The sequence below is a fragment of the Atractosteus spatula genome, chromosome 7, assembly GCF_055471065.1.
Source record: "Atractosteus spatula isolate fAtrSpa1 chromosome 7, fAtrSpa1.hap1, whole genome shotgun sequence".
Taxonomy (NCBI): Eukaryota; Metazoa; Chordata; class Actinopteri; order Semionotiformes; family Lepisosteidae; genus Atractosteus; species Atractosteus spatula.
Genome location: NC_142712.1, coordinates 7061961 through 7085624, shown reverse-complemented (window position 1 = coordinate 7085624; position 23664 = coordinate 7061961). Strand labels below are relative to the sequence as shown.

The following is a 23664-nucleotide window of genomic DNA, read 5'->3' as shown; positions in this document are numbered from 1 at the left end:
CAGGAAAAGAGGTCTCCTAACTCCTGGCTTGTAAAAGGCCACATTCAACCACGCTCGCCTCGCCTGTAAAAAGACTGGAAGATTTGTGTCTGCTCTCTGATTGTTTAACCATTGAAGACACTGTTACACCAGCAACAACATGTGAAAAGGGAAGTCAAAATAAAGAAATGCAGCTATTCTCGTTCTCATGTACAGACTCAGAATATCAAGTGGCTTGTTTCGAGCAAATCCAAGTTATAATGCATAACATTCAAAACCAGTGCATGCTTGTGGCATTTTTGGGGTCTGTGGCCTATTCCACATATAGGCTAAAAAACCATCGGGTATCCACTTGTGTTACTGGTTATGAGCAGTTTGGTGTAATCTGTTTTTATTTTTTTCAACCTTAAGAAAGTCATGGCACCCCCTTCCCAGGCCTCTCTTACAGATTTTTTAAGTAAATAAAATTGGCAAGAAGTCACACATGTGGAAAGACATTACTAGCAGCCGCCAGAGAGCCATCATGCAACACAAAACCCTGGGTCAAAACGTACACCTACCCTCCAAAGTCTAAAAAACAGCATTAACAATGATGGTTTTGTGTGGCTCACAAGAATGAAAAAAAATAGCAGGCCGTTTGGGTTCAACATTTAGAACCACAAAACGGTCTTTCATTTAATTATGTATATAAACTGCACCACTTTTTTCAAGTGACTCAACAAGATCCACTCTGGAAAAAGAGCGTACATCTTCATCTACCCTAGTACACACGGACATTGACTTGAACATGAATTTTCTACATCTGCATAATGTTCAGAAAAGTGTCTAAGAGGAAATTAATGGAAAATGTGTGTCTGTGGAAACCGCACTTTGGATAATAACTTAGTATCAGAGTGTCTTAAAACAACAAATAAAAAGTAATAAACACAACCGCTTGGAGTAAAGCAATCCATGAAACCTTGAACATGTTTAATATCATGCTGATACTTTTCCACAATACATTTCCAGTATAGTCAAATACTACTCCACCGTACTGTTGTCCTGGAATGATCATGACACATTAGGATCATGAGTGAAAAGGAGGCTTTGATTCAGAATGCATATGCTATCTATATTAAAGTTGGGGCTTTAAAGATATTTAAACCTGCAACAGAATATATAAACCAAGAGGAAAATGATACTTCTTGCACAGAGACAGACTCCACCTACAGAACCTGTGGATATTTTGAGCTCAGCCAAGTGACAAATTATATACCTTTTTAAAAAGATTAAATTTAACTAGGAATCTCTTGCGTTTGTTATCTGACATAGGTCTCTTAAAAATAAGAAACAATTGTAACTGGAAACCTTAAAATATACTGCATACATAAAATAAAGCAGTTTCCTGAGTATTAGGAATTTATCATACAGTGTTTCCTTAAGCAACAACTTGCAAATGGTCTTTATTGGAATTAAGTTCTTAAGAGCCATGCCCATCACTTCCCTACCTATTTTTAGAAAATGAAAAAGACTGAACTCGTTTAAATACAACTTTAAATCTGCACAGTACTATTTGTTCACATTATGCTGTTTATTTATACATCTTTTCTTGCTTATTTTCTGCATATCATCTTAATTTACAACAATTAGGCACAGTAAGCCAAAACAGAATGAAGTAAAATATCTAAATAATATCCTTCCTTTTTAGTGGCAGGTGTCTGACAAGGAGGTCTCTTTTACAAGGAGGTCATATTGTTACATACCTTTTTGGGACTGAATTGTAATGGTGTATTGTTCTTGTATTGTAATGATTTAAAGTCCTTATTATTTGTAGCTGAAATAATGAAGCTGCAAAGCATCGACAACTGGAAAATGAATTCTAGTGGATGATGAAACAAAAATCTGGCATGTTCCCTTTAAATGACCATGGAATATTCCACTATAGACAACTCAAAGTCCAGTATTAAGTAGGCCTGCTTCTTATCAAGAGCAAGAGACTTATCAATGAGCCACTTCTCAATCGTGTGTTAACACTCAATGACTGAGTGTAGTACCTGAAACCGGTAGTCTGCTATCAGATGGCTAGAAAATAAAATTACTGTACTAGTATTTATGACAATAAAGTGTTCTCATACAGTAGGTCTACTTTTCTTTATTGCTCTCCAAAACATAACTGCTTACTGTACATAACCTACCTCAGATATGCAATCCAGTTCAGTTTAGTGAGAAGACAGGTAGGCTTTGGCAGCATCTACCCACTGTAATAGAAATATAATTGAATGGTAAGCTTGTGTGAACACCTTCAGCTTTCAACGTCTCTTCTCAGTGAAGCCCAAAGTCTCTGCATTTACAGTATATTGGAAACTGAAGAGGGCTTATAAAATGATTCCATATGTGTGGGCCCCAGTACAGTGGATAAGACATTGCTTTCAGGTGGTATCAGTGCACTTCTCCAGACCTGCTCAACTTGAGCAAAATCCATGACTCATCTCAAGCTAGAATGTGGTGTGCTTATACTCTGTGTATTTTTTTTTTAATGTCATTGCTGTCAGTTTTACTCTGCATATTAATGCAACACTTGCTGGGCTTTCAGCACTTCCCACTTGTTAAAACTGACTTTCCATACTTTCAAAATTAATTACGAGTCTCATTTAAAAATAATAAAAAAAAACCCAACACTCTCTGGAGAATTGAAATACCATTGTAATCACAATGCTTTTCCACTTGTATTTATGAAAAAGTACTGGTTTTCCATCTCAGTATCCAAGTTTAATCCAGGTAATTTACACTGAAGCCCCTGCACATGTGGACTTTGAATCTCCTGCAGGTTCTCTCTGTGGAGCTACCATATAATTTGATGTATTTAATGGTACAACTCAAAACCCATTATTTGTGCAAGTGAAGGAAATGCAGCATATATCTGCATACTCTTTCCCCAAACAGTATTAAAGCCTGTTGGAAGAGGGGCTAACAAATTCAGAATTGTGTTTTACTTCATTACAAACTATAAGATGCAGGTGGGCACTAGGTCCTACAGAGAGATGTATGGGCGAATCTGATCTGATAATGGGGATTATGGCAGGTGTTGCATCATATTGCTATTGTACCTGACGTGACGTGGCGTACCTGACCTGAACAAATCACTTTTTAATGACCGTTTTCGCCTTCAGCAGCACTTTAACCCTGTACCGTCATTTGACTCATCCTGCTGTTCAGTCCATATAAGCTTGTATGACACAAAGCCAGGGAGAATGGCCTTTTGGTATGCATTCAGATGAACTGCAGGGCTACCACGGAATTCAAAATACACTAAGATCTACAGAACTGTTAAAGCTTGAGGTCTATACTAGTCTATCTTCAGGAAGTGTATCTTTTTAATTGTTAATAATAACAATTATATAAAGGGTATGGTTTTGTAGTGACAGTTTAATCATCTTAAGTAAAATACTAACATTATAAAAATACGCTGATTATATCAGTACAACATGATGACTTTTTTGTGTAGAGAATCTGTAGAGAACTGTTCAGCCTTAAAAATGTGAATATCCATTTCTAAACATATTTTTACCTGCAGAAAATATTTTTTAAGCTGGCAGCCAAGAAGCTGTTCCAAAGGAGACGATTCAGCCATTCAAAATTCAAGCCAGTAAATCTGCTTTATTTATGACATACTGTAGTTCCAGACTGGCACCTTTCTTTATAACATATTTTATGAACCCTAAACTAAAATACTGCAGTTTGTACTGTCAAGCATTCATATAAAAATTCCATACAAAAAACAAAACATAACTCATGCTTGATGAGGCAGGGAACAAAACCTTGTCTGAAAATGCCATTCTGTAGAGGGTGATTGTGAAATGAAACAAATGTATAATATCACAGATATGCAGCCGTTAATCAAAACGGGATAGATACTGTAGCAGCCTCCAGGTTTTACCAAAAATGAACCGAGCTTCTTCCACTATCTTTACCAGAGTAAAGCTATGAACTTTAGCCTACGTGGTTAGGCAAATTGCTTCCTGTATCATACATATGTAATGAATTTTGAAATTCTTAAAGTGGGAGAAGTACAGTAAATGGCAGCTTTCGCTATTCCCTTTTGGAGAACATCCTGCATGATATACATGTATCATATGTGCAGTGTGACGCATCTTCCCTTAAAAAAAGTGTTTTTCAATACGTATCCAATTTGGAAGAATACAATGAAAAAAAACAAGAAAATGATAAAGTGAGGTTAACATTTAAATTGTGAAAAGGGTAATTAATTGAGCATAACTTATACACATTTTTATAATTCCTATAATGGAATACATGTCTACAAACTCTCCTTGCCTAAAGCTGCAAAATGAAACCAAGGTGTTGGACTTGCATGAATGCACAAGCAAGGAAATGCCAAATGTATTACAATTCTGGTTAAATGTTGGCAGCTCCTGACCACATCGCTTAGAAGACGCCGCAGGTCGGGGGCGGGGGTGTGACAGTAAATTTGTTTTGCCGTATGAGCGCATGAAGCACAAATAAGTAACACTGAGGGTCACGCTGTGTCACCACTGCTGCGCGTCTGCTGGAGGGGACAGCGGCCATCGCCGAACCGACGACCGGACGATGACACAGGGACAGTGGCAGGACAGAAATCGCCGAACAGGCAGCGGGGCCACGGGCGCTAACCTTTACACACGATAAAAGCCCTTTAACGGGCAAGGTGTGGCCCGTAAATGAAGGTTTTTACTACAGCTCTTCACACGGCACGGCTGCAGTGAAAGGGTCACGATCGTTACTCCTCCTCTTAAGGGCGCTCCAGCCCTTCCTTGTTCTGTCCCATTCCCCACACCTGTTCCTTATTCCTTTAAAGCCAGACGCAGGCGTTTACCCGGGGCTTCTCGTTGATTCCCGCATCGTGAGAGCCCGGGGGTCCTGCCGCGTCTGGCTCCGTTATGGTTTTAGTTTCCTGTTCCCGATTCCCTGCCCCGCCGGTCCCGAGCCGGTTCTGGTTTTAACTTCGGATGGATCCCCTGGTCTTGGACTAAACCTCCCGTCTTGGATTCCCCCTCTGGATTGACCCTTGGATTGTTCGCCCTGGATTCACTCCCCCCCGGACACCTGCACTCCTCGGACACGCCCCCTGTCTCCTGACCCTTCTCCTGCATGACTATTTTCCCAATTGTATCCTCACATTCCGGATCGTGTCGTCCGCATAGGGCCCGGAAAGAACTGCTCCTGACAGAAAGAGCCCCTGTCCTTCGAGCAGCTCAGCTCAGGCCCCTTCTGAAAGTGTGGTAGCAATCAGCTGCGATGCTGCCGTGAGCAGGAAATCTAAAATTAGCTTTTACTACCTATAATGGAAGATTTATGGGATGGTTTAATTTGCAGTCTTGGGGCTAAGAAACTGCAGCAGCCCGGAGAACAAAAACAAGTCTCTCTGGCTAATCCAGGCCTGCGCCTGAGCGGGTGGACGACAGAGTCGCCTCCCGGCGCACACCCGGTTTGAATTAGGCAGCCGGGTCTCCGTTTCTGACCGGCCAACCGTGGGGCTTACCACTTCATTCCTCCCCGGCCATTCATACCAGTCAGCACAGCCATCTCATGGTCAGGACGTCGTGCCAGAATGGGCCAGTCGTGACTGCTGTGACATTTCACACTTCACAGGAATTATTAACAGAGCGTAGATGTTCTGGGATCCCTGACATATTTAGCTTGCTATAATTTTCTCAATCTTACCCTGATGCATACAAGACAGGAAATTGAAAAGATAAATCTACTGTATATGTTTGTCTGAGGCTGCTTTAATTTTACAACAGTGGTGGGAAGTACATCGTGCAGTCCAGAAATACTATAATCCCTGATAATTATAAAGGATCATTTTGTAGTTTGCAGGTCCACTAAAGGGACATGGAAGTTCCGTTCTTCTAATCTGTCTGATTTCTAAATATTTTGTGATCAAGGGTTTGGTAATCGTACATACTACAAGTACATTTTCCTTTCGAGTGGTGCATGAATTATTCCTTGCAGTATCATGTGAACCCTCGATAGAACAGGATAATTTGCAGAATTTCATGACATATTGGGACAGCCAGAGAGCAAAAACGGCAAATATTCCATTTGAACTCTTCTAACCTAACATCTCGTGCCTTTAAACACCAGCCTTGTTGATAGTTGCTGGCTGTGAAAGTGCAACAGGAGTGATCCCAGCCTACTCAAGTTAAACTGATATCACAACAATCAGACAGCTCAGCTCCACAAACCTCAAGCCTTGTGACGATATTAATATGTATAAACAGACAGATGTTAGTGATAAACGTCTCAAGACTATCAAAAATATGCTGTCACAAAATCCAGAAAGAACAAAAAACATGGTAAAGATTTTTGACAGGTGTAGAGAAATGCACTACTGCCATTGCCTAGAAACTGCTCTCACAAGCACACTGACCTATGCATAAAACAAAGAGCACTGCACTCTGTTATACCATTCTTTGGGACACTCTTTCATAGACCTCCTTGTCTTTCCTTACACTTCAGCTGCACACTGCAGGAGAGCTGCCTGCTGAGAATCAGTCTTTGGGTTGATCTGTACTCATTGATTTAGTGGTCAATGCACCATGTAAATAAAAAATCAGAACCAGTTTAGAAAGCAGAAAAGAAATTCCATGGGTAAGCATTTCTGTAGAATAAATGACAGACGTGCATTATTCAACAGTAACATGTAGTATACTATAGTAAGAGCCAAAGCTGTTTTGGCTACTAGTAAACCATACATCTCTTTAGATACATAAGAAATCAGCATAATATGGCTACCATGCGATTCCACAATGGCCTCCAGGCTAGAAATATTCCAATCAGCATTCTGAAAGGGTTCACAAAGCACACCTTGAGAAACTGAAGGAATCCACAACGCAGAGTTGCAAATACTAATAGTCCACTTGAATAAGTCTAGGTACCAAAGTTCGAATTAAAGAGGACCATATGGCTGAGATCTCGAACGTGAAAAACAGTAACAGGCAGGCAAGTACACCATAGATTAGATTGATTGTTGTCTTATGGAGGCTAGTGCGCTTTGCATAGTCAATCTACAATATGTCTAAGAGAGCCCCTGTACATCTCTATCAGACTAAAAGAGCATTATGTTGTTCTGTGAGTTTCCTCATACTATATGTACCCTTTCATACTGGGTGCTATACAATAATGTAACTTGAATTATGATTGGTGACAGAGAGACAAAAACCATCAGTATTTTTCACGATGGTATGAAAAACATTGTTAAGAATTTTCTTTGGAAACCAAGAGTCAGAAAAGGAACGGCAAAGCCAAAATCTAATTGGAAAGATGTGACATATGTGAAAAAAATGTTGGCACAAAACTTTAAGTGTTGCCTTTGGAACAGAAAATACATTTCGATAAGGCAGAGGAAAAGAACATATATCACAAATTGATCTTTTTTCTTTTCATAAGAAACAACCTCTTTGGAAAATAATAGTACTAATATATCAGCCATTACACACACAGGTCAACGTTCTCAGAGATGCTCAGATGTTCATATGCTCAGAGAATTTGTCAGGCTTCTGCCCTGATAATATAGCAGTTTATAGTTCATGCATTTAACTTTATTTGATTAGCTCATGAAGACCAGATTGGACTTTCATACAAAAATAACAATCTCCCCTCTTTTGTACACTATCATGGTGATATTCAAAGTGTTTCTCTTCCAACAGTTTCTCATCATTTTCTGGAAGAAACCGCAAAAGTTTAAGAGCTGAGGTCTGGCAAAATGGATCGCGTGGGAGAAAAACAGAGAAAGCTTTTTTCACAGTATGGGAGAGTGGACCAAAATGCTAACTGCAATTTCTTCATCTAGATCTGGAGCTCCTCTACGATTTTATTGATTAAGAAGTTCTGATCATTCACTTCTTCCTTTGACCTTAGATAATTCATGACTCTGGCTTCACGGATATGGAGGCTGAAGTGAATTTCTTCCAGTTGATGGTCAGCCTTTAAAAGTTGCTGATTTCAGCATCAGTTTTTGTGTCTTTTAGTTAGTGTATGACATTTTAGCACAGCCCTTCAGTTAACAAATATGATTAAAACAATACAACAAGAAATTTACAGTAATCTCTACCATTTCCCTTTTGGTCTTTATCAGATCTCCGAAAAACTAGCCTCATGATGTATGTCTAAAAACATTTTCTGATAACACTGCTTTTGCTAGTTGAACTGTTCGGCACAAATTTGAGGTTAATGGCTGTAATGTATGAACTGGGTTCCATTAAAACTTACATGTGTGACAGTTTAAAGAGCAGCACAGGCCCTGTCTGTTTGAAGTGGTAGGAAGTCTGATTATTTTAGGATACATTGTAGGATGAAAATAAATCACTAAAAAAAGAAACTTTTCTTTTTTAGAATTATTCCACCTAATTGAATTCTTAAATAGTCAACAGATTGGAACAGCGGTAGACTAGATGGAATTAAATTGTTTATCTAACTCAATTGTCTGAGGGATTCTTGTTAAAACACATCACACCCAAATCGACGCTGTCGCTCTTCCAATTTTTACGTCACAGTTAAATGGTTTATTTAGCCTTCTGTTTTAGATTTTAATGACTAATGCTTTTTTCAAGGTTCTACCAAGAGAAGGGGCAAAGACAAGCTATTTCTAAACAGATGAGGAAAAAGAAAAAAAATGAACGAAAAAATAACCTTTTAAGTCATTTCATTATTATTATATTACAAGCAACAATTAAACATTAACATGCAATGCAGTGTAGGTAGTATAAGCTGTTCACTTTCAGAACACTCTGGTAATTTACATCAAACACAAAACCTTAGTACAACCAATTGCAAATGACAACACTACAAAATCTACACGACGCGGCTTGGATAATGACTTCTAACTGCAATAAAGTTAACGTGTCCTACAGTAAGTACCTTATCCAGAAATACACATCCAATGTTCAGTGTTCTCTTAACACAGGACAGAGACACAGGGAGCCCTATCATAGGGCACAAACAGACACACAGGGGACAAGTTAGATTAAGACACAGATTAACCTGGATTGAATGCCTTTAAATTGTGGGAAGAAACTGGAGTACCTGATGAAAACCCACTAGGCCACTAGGAACCATGCAAACTTCACACAGCAGGTACTCCATACTGTAAAGCAACCCAGAGACCCAAAGGCTGAGAAGCAGCAACACTGACACCGCTGTGCAGCCTTTGCAAGATACAATTACTACAAATCTACCCTCATCTATCTGTCAGGACAAATCTAGCCAGTGCTTAAATTTTAGAAAGGTGTCATCTCCAGTTTCGGAAAATGTGGATTCGATAAAACTTTACTTAAAATACACTATTAAAATATTGAAATTCACAATGTCTCGTGGTCCCATAAAACATTTAACCGAAATGTGATTGGCCGTAGAAGTAACATAAGTAAATCTCTCCGGGGATAAAAATAAAATTACAGAGCATACTCTATCACCCATAAGCGTCTACAATAAAATGGGTTTCGGCGCAGAGCAACTCATTATATCAATTTGATATGGAAATATTTTTCGTTTTTTATATCGTTTCATCCCAGACATACATCTTTCCCTGTTTACATTAGGATAAATAAAATCAAACAAAGAATCGTCGTTTTAAACATCCTCCACAAACGCTCAAAGATAAAAGCAGTTTCCCTCGGTACAACAAATACACCATTCTTAATCAGAAACAATTTACGGTTGTAGTTTGTGTTAAATCAAGCTGAACCCCCTGATTCTTTCGCCAGAGGTCTCCTACACAATAATGCAAGTATAAACTTTCAAATTGTCTTTATCTGAACATTTCACAAACTAAATAAAAGGACCTGACCAAACATATCTATATCTAACATATCTACCTATTCCATTTTTAGAAGGAAGCTGCAAACTCGAGTGAAAATTAAACATTCACATTTTTTTATTCTGGTTGATCATCTTGCGTCAAAAGCAATACTTATTAACTTGCAATAACCTTTTAATTAAATGCTTTTAAAAAAAATACCCTGTTGAAAAAAAGTCTTTAAGATAAAAACCTATAATCAAGCAAGAAGAAATGTGATACAACAACTGTCAAACACGCAGCGCCCTGCCGGTGCACTTCGTAAGGACCAATTGTCCTGTCCTGTTCGGTTTGCAAAAGCATCTCAGAAACCTTGGGCTGTGTAATATTTGTAAATGTGCCATATTAATCTACGCGTCAAAACAGATCCCATCATAAACTCAAGCACCATTTTAATACTGCGCCGGTCTCGTTTCTGTCTAGGGCTAACTTTTTTTAGAGTACAAAAAACTTCTCAGTAGCGGTTATTACTTACAGTTTGTTTAAGGAGTCGGGAAAGATGCGTACTGTATATACAATATCTTCTTCCGACTTGTTTTCCGTGAAGTTTAACTGAGCTTTAAGGACTGAGCTTTTGGAAGGACTGAATGACTTTCGTTGTTTCCTTAAACTATGGATCAGTGCAACTGCTCAGACTACATCTACTATATTAGCATAGAGTACATGGAGCAAGTCACACAAAACACTACTGTGAGCGGACGAATGAGAGAGAGAGAAAGTGAGCGAGCGAGTGAGCGAGTGAGAGAATAAACTAAGAGAAGGAACGAGAAGTAAGGCGAAGTAAAGAAATTGAAGTCTAGGTAAATTACTTACAGAATAACAACAATACAGCCTTAAACTCACCATGAGCACGACGTATAGTCGAGAAAAGACAAAACATCAACTCACTCAGACTGAAAAAGACACAAAGATGTAATTCATCAAGACAAATTGCAGCTGTCTATAGCTATCTGCTATATTTTCTTCTTTTTTTTTTGAATGGAAGCGAAGCTGTTTTTACACCGTTGATATTGCTCAGCACCTAATGGCAAAAACCGAATGACCCCCAAAAAAGTTGGCAGCAATGGTTCTGCCCGCATCTCTTTTGAACAGATTCACCGAGGAAATAATTTCACACAGCCTTTTCGATTAAGTTACACTGCGAACACTGCGAGGTTAATCCATTAATTGGACCTTTACAACGTCGTTTTAAAGCTAAAGAGAAATTTAACTTGTTTATTCATTCATTCATATCGCGCCTATTGTCTTCATATTTTCTCATCCAACAAAATATCCCTGCAGAGGCTCAGACTTCTAAACATTTAAGTTTTTATGACGATTTGCGCTTCTTTATCTTTAAAGTATGTTTCTTTAAAAATAACCACGTGTTTAGCTAGCGCACATAAAAGAAGGAAAACAGCTTGTCCTCACCTTGATTTTAAACACTCTGGTAGGGTATATACAGTAGGTGTTGAGAACAGTGAATCCCCTTCATTAATAGCTAAGACTGTTATCCAAGGACTGTGCCATGCTGGAGAAAATACATACGTGCTGTAGTGTATGGAGAGTTGTGGGCCATGAGGAAGGAGTATTTAACCTAAGGGCTCTGGGGAGGTTTCATGAAGTCTCTACACAGACATCAGTACAGGTGTCCCAAAGACCATGCTTGAAGAGGTCCCGGATTTTGTTGCGTCTATTTTCCTAAATTAGCTAATTAAACATAATTTTTACTTAATTGTACAAATTTAAAAACCCTTATTGACTTTTCAGAAATTAATTGTTTTAATTTACGTCTAAATGTTTGAGGTTAGGTTCCAGACGTTAGGACGTCAGCTCTTTTTGCCTGGCATCGAGCCCATGAAGAACAAATTCACCGAATCCCTTTTTCAAAACTGCGTCGTCATTTTCAATGTGCTCTGAACCTATGTTTAAGCAAAGACGCTGTAGGGAAAATGGCATATATTTGTTTCCCTTTAGTTGGCTTTTTAACCATGCAAAGTCATTGAAATTGAGTACTTTTTGTCTGATGTATTAGGAGTGGCAAAGGAAATTGCTGTCATTGTTTTTAAATGAAATGTGCACCATTTGCATTGAAGTATCACAATGTGTTACATGCCTAAATGACTTATATTAATTTATACCCTTTAAAAAGGATTGTTAGTTATTATTTCTTTATATGTTTAATCTCCAAAATAGGTTGTAAATAATAAGGATAATATAATGAATGTACAACATTTAATTTTTCTCTGAGCCAGCCACTTATAAACAATATACAGTATGCATAAGTACCAGACATTATCTATTTGATGCAGAGCTCTAAATCTCTGTTTTTATATTTTAGCTGTGAGCATTTGATTTTAAAGAAATTCTTTAACAATGCTAAGATGAAGATTTCTGAATTTAGTTCTCATAGCTTTTCTTTTCTGTTATTTCACATATTTATCGTATTACTATTTCTTTTTCAAAGAAAGTCAGTTACTTACAGTGAATAAAATCGATATAGAAATTTGTGCTTTTACGTGCCTGTGTAACAGCAAAACAATTACGATTTAATTAATTAATTGGCACGTATTGACATGGGTTTTTGACAGGGTGTAGCACACAGAAGTCTGATTGTGACTGAGGGGTGTTTTCAATGAAAGCAGAGTTATTTTAGCTCCAGACGTGTTTACATTTCTGTGGTCTAGTCTCTTACTTTCTCTCTCTCCCTCCTTTTTTTCTCGTTTCAAAATGCTACACCATGAGCAAGGCCCAATCCCCTCGGCTCCCAGACATTCCGCAAGTCTGCCAGAAATCAGAGGGGAAAAAAAGGAGAAATTACGAGAGAAAAAAAAAGAAACACACACAGAGACCCCCAAGTCTGGGTCAAGCCGAGGGGCTGTATTTGGAAGTGATGAGAGTCCAACCCCCACAGCCCTTCCTCAAAACCTGCTGGGGTTCACGTCCTGTTTTTAAAGACCGAAAGAGAGAAATCATGTTTGTCCAACCCTGATTACTGAAAGCCTGCTGCTGTTGTGGCTGTAGCTGTGGTGATTTATTATTAATTACACGTGCGTCTTAGTTCTGAAATGGCTGGGATGGATGCCTCAGAAAAGGCACCAAGATGTCAATGCTATGGTCTCTCAAAGATCCTGGCGCTTTTTTTGAAAAAAAAAAGGACAAAAATGCTAAATGATTACAAAATCGGAGGCACTTCAGTCCTCTGCATTTTTGACATGATGTACAGTATTGCTGCTGTGTCTCCTTTCCCTGAAATTGATGTGTAATTACTCAGGGTACATCCCAGCTTGAAGTAAAAGAGGTTTCATAATAACAGCTTAACAGGTGGACTCCTAACTTTATAAAGAAAAGCAGGAAGCCAGACAGACACGCCAAGCCCTGCTACTAGTTCTGTTCAGGTTGTCAGTCTTAGAACAGGGCATGTCTGGTGTTCTCCACGGATTTTGTTCTGCCACTGGACATCCTATAGACAGAGTGTTGCAGAACAAGTACCACACAGGAATTGCTATGAGAGAAGCATGAAGGGCATTCCACTGGAGGTAAGCCTTCAGAAGAGACGGGAGGCCATCTGCTCTAAAAGAATGCAAAAGAAAAGGGCAGATTGTCCAACTAAAGAAACATATTAATAATATTTAAAAAATGCCTTTAGAGACATGCCCAAAGCCACAAACTAAACCCAGTGTAAACATGAATCCTTGATCTTACAATGGCAAAAAAATGCAAATCATAAGCAAGAAACAAAGACCTCAGGGCAATAATAATGGAGAATAAGGCAATAAAGAAATGTCACGCAACCTGATCCTGGTTTGCACAGAATTCTACAGAATCGGGGAAAACCGAGGATTGGCTTGTAGATTCATTGGTCAGCTCTACAAAAGTAAAAGCAGGTTTTAGTTTCTCTCCCACACTAAAAACTGTATGATCGAAACATTTAGTGGCCTTAGTGACAGCTTTTAACAGAGAATGGCTTGAATACGTGATGTGAGACGCAGTCTCTTTTAATTTCGATGGTAGTCAATAGAAATCAGTGTGTTTTCTGGATACCCGCTTTCCACTTTCAAACACAAGAGCACAGAAAAGTCGTTGACGTTTACTTTATGTGGAAGTACATTTCAACAATATGATTCGAATATGGGCTTGGAAAAACACTATACAAGATCTGTCAACACAAACTGCTCAAAGTAAAATTACAAGGGCTGAGTGTATTTGGAAACATTCCCTTGCCTGTCTACAAAGACCTTTCCATGTTTTGAAAAGCACTCGGATCTCATAACATGCATTCTACTTTGTCTCTTACCACACCACATACTTACAATTCAGCATAATGTGAGCAAATTTGCCATTCTTATGCTAAATGAAAGCCTTAATCAGGAAATGTAACAAACAATAGAACGTGTGGTAATGAGAGATGGCCATTCTTCCCATCTACCTCATTTATTTTGTCAGTAACTAATTGATCCAATGATCTTATCCAGTCGTTTCCAGACGCCTGAGTATGGGCTTTGACAACATGGATGGGTAATTTGTTGCATACTCCCACAACTCTTTGCATAAAGACATGCTCTCCCATATAGCTTTCACTTGTGTCCTCTGGTTTGTGTTTCTCTATATATTCTGCAGATCTCCACTGCGTTAACTTTGTCAATGTCTTTGAGAAGTTTGCCCAGTCTTGAATATACCAAATCCATTTGAGTTTCATTTGCTGCTTCTACATTGATTGCTAATCCTGCTATTTTTCAATCATTACAAGTTTGACTTGTTCTCTAACTATGCCAGAATCATCGATGTCTTGGATATAAAATATACTGGATTATTGATATAAATAAACACGAGAAGTGATCCTAATCCCTGTGTTACTTCGCTAATTATATCACCTCAGGCTGAGTATTTACCTATCCATTTCCTAAAACCTTTTCTATACAAAATTACATCTGCATAAGCAGATCTTATTTTCATATACAGTATATGTATTCTCAATTGTGTAATGACTTCATAGTGAAGAATGGAAAGCCAAAATAGAGTTCTGTTTTCTCTAGCATTTAATTTAAACACTCTGGCTGAATTAATTGAAAGTAACCATCAATGTACCCTAAAATGAACCTCATTGAGGTACCTTTTTGGGGGGAAGGGATCCTTGAACTTGACTCTTTCAGTACTGCATAATACAAAAAAATATTAATGAATGTTTTGTTCATCACTATCACCTTGTTGCCTGAATAGGTGAGCTTCCAGTCCTGGAAAACCATACTGGTTAACGCAATGAAAATGCACATTGCGTTAGAAAAATGAATTCATTTAGAAATTATAATGTAAAAGAAATATACATATATGTATGAATATGAATAAAAATATAAATATTTATATATTAAATAAGAATAAATAAATGTGTGCCTTTTATGTGGATCTGGTTGAGAATATGGAAACCAGTACAATATTATTGAACTGACCTTATTGTGCTATATTTAATCAAATTCCACACTGTTCAGAAAGACTGGAAAAGAGCTGCAGCTCTGTAGTAGAGCTATTACAATTGTTTCAGGAAATTACATTTTCATTTTGATTACTGACACAGTCTTTTCTTCGGGGCACATCGGAGCTCTGTGAAGAGTGCAATGAAGAATTGTTTTAATTTTCTGTAATCAACACCAAAGAAAGGGAGAGCAGCTTTTTTCCAGTAGACAAATGTTGACTCTTCCTTGTTTTTCTAAAACTAATAAAAGCAAAGAGAAAAACATGCAATTAGTCATGCATAGTTTTCTCGATGTCTGATGTTATAACCATTTGTGTTAAATGGCATGGCAATTTCATCTTTTATATTAGTCATACAGAGCAATGCCATTGTTAGACAACTGTCATTCTCAAATGCTTGCTTAAGGTACTAACATTAAACTATGACAATTGAACTGATTCATTCCTATTCCTATCAAGGCATCAAGATTGTTCCTTAAATGTTCTGCTGAACTTGAAATGAGCTGTTACACATACTGTAGGTGTTGCTATTATACTTTGGGGAAAGTTCTCTAAGTGGAGTCTGGCAATGTATGCTCTCAAGCAATTACACTATGCAAGGACATGTGGTTAATATCAATGTCACCTGGAGACACATGAATCAGCACTTCGTTAATTCTTTTACATGGAGTTCTGTTTTATTAAAAAAAAGGATCATTGCGTATCAGCAAAGTTACTGAGTAATCTACTAAGATATTCTTCTCCTGACACTGACCAAGTCCGTAGCCACTAATAAAAATATCAAACTTATGTTTATAATTGTGAGAGGATCCAATGTGTTTTCTTTTTGAAGGTGTAGGACCATAAAGTATATCATGAGCACAGAAGCTCTAGAAACAAATGACAACAGTGAGTCACATGGATAGCCAAGGGATCTCACCAGTTTAGTCCAAGCTGAAATCATGCTACTGGGATTATTTATATACTTGGAGGTCCCTCCCTAAGTAGCTGATTGGGTGACTGTCTGTGCAAAGAAATGTACTATACTAATGTTGACCAATCAATCTGACAAGTAAGCCTGGGAAAACTGCAAGTCAATTACTTGTCTGTCTAGGGCAGGCTCGGGCTCCGGCTAACAGGTAAAGCTCATATCCCTTCTGAGAAACTGGACACAGTTAATTTAGGCTGAGCCCTCACAAGCTAGGAATTCCTAACAATCAGCGTTAACATGTCTTCCATCATAGTCGTATTTGTTCTGCTTCACATCAAGTTCCCTTTGCCCCAAGGTTAAAACTGAATTTTATTTGAAGAGGAGTGGGATTCATTAGTCTAAAAGATGTTGATAAGAAGAGTGATGTTTAACTCTTCACAACTGACATATTGCATAGTTGGATGGTAAAGAACTGCCGTCTCCTTTTCTGAAATTAGTTAATTCATCTGCAATCCGTATATGTTCCTGATAGAATGGATTGCTGTTCAATAACCTATGATAGATTAAGTATAGTTTAATAAACAAAAATGAATGTTGACAGCAGCTGCATACATTAATAAAAACAGAGGTATGCTCTGTAGAAATTTCTATTTGAATTCAATGCAGGCCCTTGGAGCATGATGAAAAGATTCAGCTGATATTGAAAAGTTCACATCAAGTATCAAGCATGCATGCATTATTAAAATAGTCCATAGTGCATTTGTTTATTCAAGCAAAGTAATCAGAACCAGATTTTCTTGGAGAAGGGTTCTTTGCATGACCTGCTGCAGAGCCTGAAGTTGTCTGTCTGTCCCAGACGACACGTGTTCTGTGAAAAAAAGTCTTGAGTGAGGCTGGTCTTCGGTCTGGCTTGCAGAAAGGCCTGTCCCTCATCTTTATGAGAAAGTGGGACAGAAACCTCTGAGCTGTTGGCGTTTTGTGTAAAGAGTGTTTTCAGCTACGAAGGGAAAAAAAGCAACGTAGAGTCTAGACAGAAGAGATTGGATTCAAATCTGGAAGCCATTCACTTCAAGCTGGAGCACATGGCCTGCCTAACTGCAGTGAAGGATCACATTTCACTGACTAATTACACATGAAAAATGGTCACATCATTTTTCACTTTTTTTTCTGCAGTAAAACTCTGAGGTGGGGGCGGCTGTCTTAAGTAAGTGTTGTACACAGAACAGAATTTTGAAGCACCTAACAGTAAATTCTCTTTCTTTTCCTGGTGATTTTTTTAAATGCTAAATGCTACTGCCTCCTGTACATTATTTGCAATAATACTCATATTTATTGTATTTAACCCAAGCAGATTATTATAAATCATAGTTTATGTTAAAAGCGCTGCTTCTTGGACAACAATATTTTTAAGAGCAACAGGAGATATTGTATCCAATTTACAATTTGTTTACATCAGCATATGCGCTCAAAACGCTCAGATGTTGTTAAAATGTTTTGAGTTTTAACTCCGTTAATAATCTTTTTTAGCTTTTTCTAACCGAAAAAAGGAAAGTCTGAAGCGAGATAAAAAGAAAAGAGTTGTGTGTCATGGGACTTTTTGCTCTGAAAATTGGCCCTTTGGAAATCAACAATATTTGAAAGGTGTGTCACAGTGGTTTTGCCGTTATTACCGGCATTTTCATTTTCAAAATTGGACTGCACTCAATTAAACGTCACTTTTATGGCAGTCTGGGTTGATAAACTCAGTTGTATTTGAAACACAAACACACAGACTTCAATTGTATTTCTTCTCATTCTGTGTTCTAACCACGGCATTTCAGAGTTTAATACGTTTTAGACATGTTTATTAACGCAGTTAGGCACAACCACCCACACACACTAGTTTGTTTTGGCTTAGCTCTCTGTCTTGTCTAGAACAGACTACCTACTGCACTGTTCTGAAGCGTAAACATAAGAAAAATCCTTTAAAAGAAAAGTTCAACATTTGTTGTAAATAGTGCCGCATTTCATATATATATACTTTATAAATCTATACTCTTAACCCCTTTTGTATTGTTTTGATACATTTGCTTTACGTAAACTTACTGAAGTGCACACCGCATACTTCACCGGCAGAGGGACCTAAAGCCACGCAATTTAAAAACAGGGGGAAACGTTTCTCGCGGTTTCGTGACAGGCCGAGCTATCAAAATCAGCAGTCGTTAGCAACGACCGCGTAAGAACAGGCAACTTTTTTTGTGTGTGAAAGCAAGGCGCAGAATTTATAACACTGGTTTTAATTAGTAACGAGACACCGAATGCCCACCTAGAGCGTATACAAATCCAGCTTTATACTTAAATAATCCATTGTATTTATAAAGCGTCAGCCAATATCCTCAAGCAGCCTAACGGCACAAAACAAACAGTATATTTATTCGGAATGAGAAGTGAGAAATCACTTCATCATCTGAAGTAAGGGGCAACCTGAGGCCATCAGATTGAGCCCAGAGTGACAATTTTAATGACTAATTACTAAGTACTAGTAGTAATAATAATAATAATGTTTTTTATATAAGGTCTTTCTGCACACTGCACTCAAACTGCTTTACTGGTAATGGGGAATCCCACTACAACCACCAATGTGCAGCAAAGTGCACCAATAAATTCAGCCAGTTCATAGATGAACGGGGATTATTAGGAGGCCATGATTGGTAAAGGCCAGAGGGTAATTTGGTCAGGACAACAGGGTAACACCCTTATTTTTTTCAAGAAACTCCCTGTGATTTTTAATTACCACAGAGCGTCAGAACCTTGGGTTTATGTCCAATCCGAAGGACTGTGTCTTTTTTCCAGTATTGTGTCCCCATCGCTCTACTGGGGCATGTAGAACCCACACAGACTGTAAGGTGAGAGCTTCTTACTGGTCCCACTAACACCTCTTCCAGCAGCAACCTTCGAAGGTGTCCTATCCAGCTACTGGCCAGGCTCACGCCTGCTGAGCTTCAGTGCGCTGTCAGGTGTGAGTGGCATGAGTAGCCTTAGATTCAGGTCTCATCATAACGCACAGTCCAGCTTCAGGTAGCAGGGATGCTGTCTGTGGAGTCCCTGATGTCCAAGTCCTCTCCTAGGTGCTCTGGTGCAAACTGTTTCCTCCAGTTTCATTACCTCTGTGTGCTCTTGAGTTCTCATGACTGGGGCTTTTGTCTTGGGTGTGCGTCGAGGTAACAGTGGGCTGTGTGCAGATGGCCATTGCGTATCCACACCCTGTTTTAGAGATCCCCCACTCAGTCTGAGGTCCAGTTAGACTTTAGACTCCAATCCCTCGACTCTGAATGGTGTGGTAATTAACGAGTGTCCGCACAAGGACCACTTTTGATCAACAGGAAGCTCACAAGGAAAGACAAAGACAAATGACACCGGCCATTCATTACAAACCTATGAGTCATCATAGACCCTGACACCTGTTGACCCTAACCCATTTTTTGCCACTCTGTGACACTTATTTACAATTTTGCATTTTCTGACGAGATTGCAATGCCAACTAAACCTTGAAAGCAATAAGTCGCTTATTTTCAGTTTCTTTGATAGATACTAGTTTATAGTTAAGTTGTTGTTCATTAATTTGTCTGCTTAAGTGAAGGTTTAAAGCCTTTAAGGGAAAAGATGAATTTGCCAAAAAGCTGTCTGAGTATACAGTATCCATAATTTGAAACCCTGAATCACCATCCTGAATATTTCAACACTTAAAAATCACAAAGACTATTAATGTTTTTCATTAGTCGGTCGGCTTTTTTCCCCCACTTCCAGTAATTTTAATCTTTTTGGGTTTTCCCAACATTCTCTCGGGACAACTTTTTTTCTGCTTTTTTTGTGGAAAAGGTGAGTGTAGATTTCACAACACAAGCATAACAAATTGCTTGAGGTGCATTTTTCCTGCCAGTTCTGTTTTCGGCATCTCAACCAGTGCCTTCATAAAGCATCTCTCTGTCGACCTGAATTTCATGGGCTGCGCTGAAGAAAAACAAAACATTTCACTTCACCTGCATTTAGGAATGAAGGCGGTCAAGGACTTTCACGCAGCATCTGGTTCTCCTAAGTAAGCAACTAAGTAAGTTGTTTATGTGTTATCGTAAAAATCATTCCTATGGAGTTTAATGTCCTGATTTTGAGTTATGGCCAAACTGGGGTCAGCATGCTACAGTGAACCTTACCAGACGATGTCTAATTTATATAGAAATTGCGTGAAGTGTTATGCTCCACTTTCTTCAAAAGTCTTCTTCCGCTAAAGCCTTATTACCTATTCCAAACCTTCTCTTTTTTTAAAAAAAATGTGTTTTTAAAAAAGCATTGCCTGATGTTATAGGTACCCCCTTTTACATGCACATAACATTATTTCTTCAATGTTATATACACATTGGTATGGTCAGACATCACTTGGTGTTCCCCATTCAGTTAAAGCCCAGGTTTATCCATGTATCCTGTCTCCTTTATTAACCCATTCAACCTGGATTTCCTTGGAGGTCTCTAAGCCAAGTACTGACCAGGCCCAGCCATTCTTGGTTTGTGAGATCAGCCTAAAACATAGCAAGACGAAAGTGATTTGTGAATGTTAATTTGTCTTTCAGCTCCCTGATTCATTTATTGATTTATCTCTGGGTTTATCAATCATTTTTGGTAGAAACCTCAAGGTTTTCAATATAACATCTTTCATAGTGCTAAAGAAATGTACTTGTTTTGAAACAAACATTTCATAGAAGAAAGTATATAATGATGTGTATATATAATGTAAAGATGATGTACTGTACATACTAATGTTAGAAGTCATATTAAAGCATGATGGCTTTTTGAGTTTTGTACAGATCAGACAAGGAAACAAATGAAATTTACCAATCATTATCATCAACATTATCATTACCAACAAATGTGAGATTTACCGATCATTTGTGTTTTTAATTCTTAGGTTAGTGTTGTTTTATAGTGCCTCTTAACCATCTGCTGGCTTATATGGAAAAGCAATCATGCAGTCAAAACACAGGGGAACTTAAAGTATGCTAACCCACTCTATTTTTGCAGCTGGTATTTATCTGTTTAAAATATCACCCAGGTAAATGCAAGTGGTAATGTGCAAAGTGGCACTTACAGTTTACAGACATCAATCAGATTTTCTAAAGTTTTTTGTTTTAGAGTGCTCTGGCATGGTACTGTAGGTGAACCCTCTACAACACAACACTGATGTCATGTTATGGCTGGATTATAGTCTGGGTAATTTATTGATATCTGCTTTTAAAGAAGAAAGTTTTGCACCAGCATGAAAGGTTTCAAAGAGGTGTAGTTTTACTGTCCTTTACTGAAAAAAGGTATGAATTGTTCACTCTGTTGTTTTCTAATTTACAGCGGATCATTTGTATGTGCACAGTGCCATCTTTTAAGAAATGCTCCATTTGCTTTATTTAGAATTTAAACTAAAGAACACAATTATCTGTGATTCATATGAGGATATAGAGAATACAAAGACTTGATATTTTCCCAACATAATTCATGCATTGCAATTAAAAATCCTTGGCGCTAAGCTGTTTATAAAGGCCTTCATAGCACTCAGATCAGTGTGGATGTTGAATTGACATGCTTTTATCTTTAAATACAGATTTTTCAAGTGCTGTTTCACAAATAATGTGCTGACTACTTCTGAGGAGCGTTACTGATGCTGTTGTCAAATGGTTTAGTTTTTTGCAAAGCTAATATGCAAAGTGTAGTTAGTTTTTTGGTATCAGATTAGAGACTGTACTACTAGTCCAGTCAGATCTGGGTACTTAATGTAATGGTTAAAGGTTGTTTTTTTCAATCAGGCCATTAAATCTGTCCTGGTAATTCAGTTACTAAATCTGCAGTGAAGAGCCCACTGGAATAGGTTGTATTCTATAGTAGTGTGAAAGTGTATAAAAGAGGACAACTCCACCTAAAATCCTGTTATCTATACGAAGGGCAATCAAAAACTGAGATCTGAAATCTTGTACACACCCTTCAAAGAGCAAGTGCTGAAAAAAGTACTAGTTCAATATGTTTCATTCACAGTGGGTCATGCAGATTATGAAATGTGAAAGAAACAGAAATAGTCACGGACTGGCCAAAGCATGTTCAGAATATTGCTTTGATTGCGTGCTCCGAGGTGTCCATTTTTAACACTCCAGCTGCTTTCATGTATTATTTATGGTATTGTCCTTCTGAAACTATTGCACTGTCTTGTCACCGGCTAGCTAACAGAGACACAGCAGCTAAAGACATTGTACTGATTGATGTATTCATCTGAAGCCTCTGACTGCATGATCCTGTACACCAAGGCCTCACAACAAAGGCACAGGGAAAGCCAGATGTAGGGGTTGCTAGGCGATGGCTTATTTAGTGGTAAACAAAATCCATCTGCAGGTTCACACAGCTTTCATGCGTTCACCAGGTCTGAAGCGTGGTCTTAGGCACGTTTATTTGTCACACAGTTTGTAGTAGCTATGGATATGACTACATCAGATGATCAGTTATTCTTGAATTATTAATCCAGAGCGCAGAAAACTGTGGTTGATGGCATTAGGTTTTATAAGAGTGAAATGCCTTTTTGGCAGCTGTTACTACCATTTTAATAAACATCCTGGTAATACACTTATAAAATCATTATTTTTATGGTTATGACAGTGGTTGGATCCCAAGGGAACCTGAATATGAAAGGAGCTATTCAGTTATAGGCTGGATTACTGAATTGAAAGAATGACCAAAAAAATGTTAATGAAATATTCAAATAGTGATCAATAAACCGATATTAACATTTTTTCACCGGATAACTGCGAGTCTTCAGCGAGTCAAAGCACAGCTGAAATTAACATGGGAAAACAAATAATAAAAAAAATCATTTTTACTTTAATGTTTTAGAGAGCATTTGACACATTTGCAATTAAGATTTTGCTCAATAGGAAGTACCAAAAAGCTTATACTGAAGAACAGCTCTTTAATTGAAAAGAAATGGGTGTTGATGCTGTGCACCTCACTGTTGTATGATGAAAACCAGTGCACACCTCACCAATATGGGTAACCTTTTTGTACTAGAAAACCAATTGATTCGAAAAGGCTGAAGCAACAAAGCAGGACAGGCAACGCTGGTACTTGAATGCTGAGATCCTGTAGGTTTTAGGAGCATTCTTCAATCAGCACCTGGAAAACACTGATTGTACTTATTATCCACTTAACTGGCTCCATTAAGCTGCTAATGGAGGAGACAGAATCAAACCCAGAAACAAGTGCAATAAAAGGTCATGCTAGAGTAAGTTGTGCCCTAATGTCATGCTGTCACCAGTTTGAACGGGAACTCTATTGACAGGCACTGCCGAGCTTAAAACCTATAGATCACGTGCATGAATGGACATCTTGCACTTGTGTGAATGGGCTGGTTAGGAGAAGAAAAAGAGTGTAGATTTCCCCCCATTGATTTCCCCCAATCTTACCACAACAATCATCTAGTCACACTAAAATA

At 38.2% G+C, this 23664-nt stretch overlaps 1 protein-coding gene across 4 annotated transcripts in view; it reads right to left on the bottom strand.

Annotated features, from left to right (window-relative positions):
• erg (ETS transcription factor ERG) overlaps positions 1-10358 on the bottom strand; it is a 62614-nt gene extending 52256 nt beyond the window's left edge. For all 4 annotated transcript variants that reach the window (XM_088921118.1, XM_088921122.1, XM_088921120.1 and 1 more), the window contains exon 1: positions 10287-10358. The gene's annotated coding sequence lies outside the window, so the exon portion shown is untranslated. The remainder of the gene's footprint in view (positions 1-10286) is intronic.
• Between the last annotated feature and the right edge of the window lie 13306 nt (positions 10359-23664).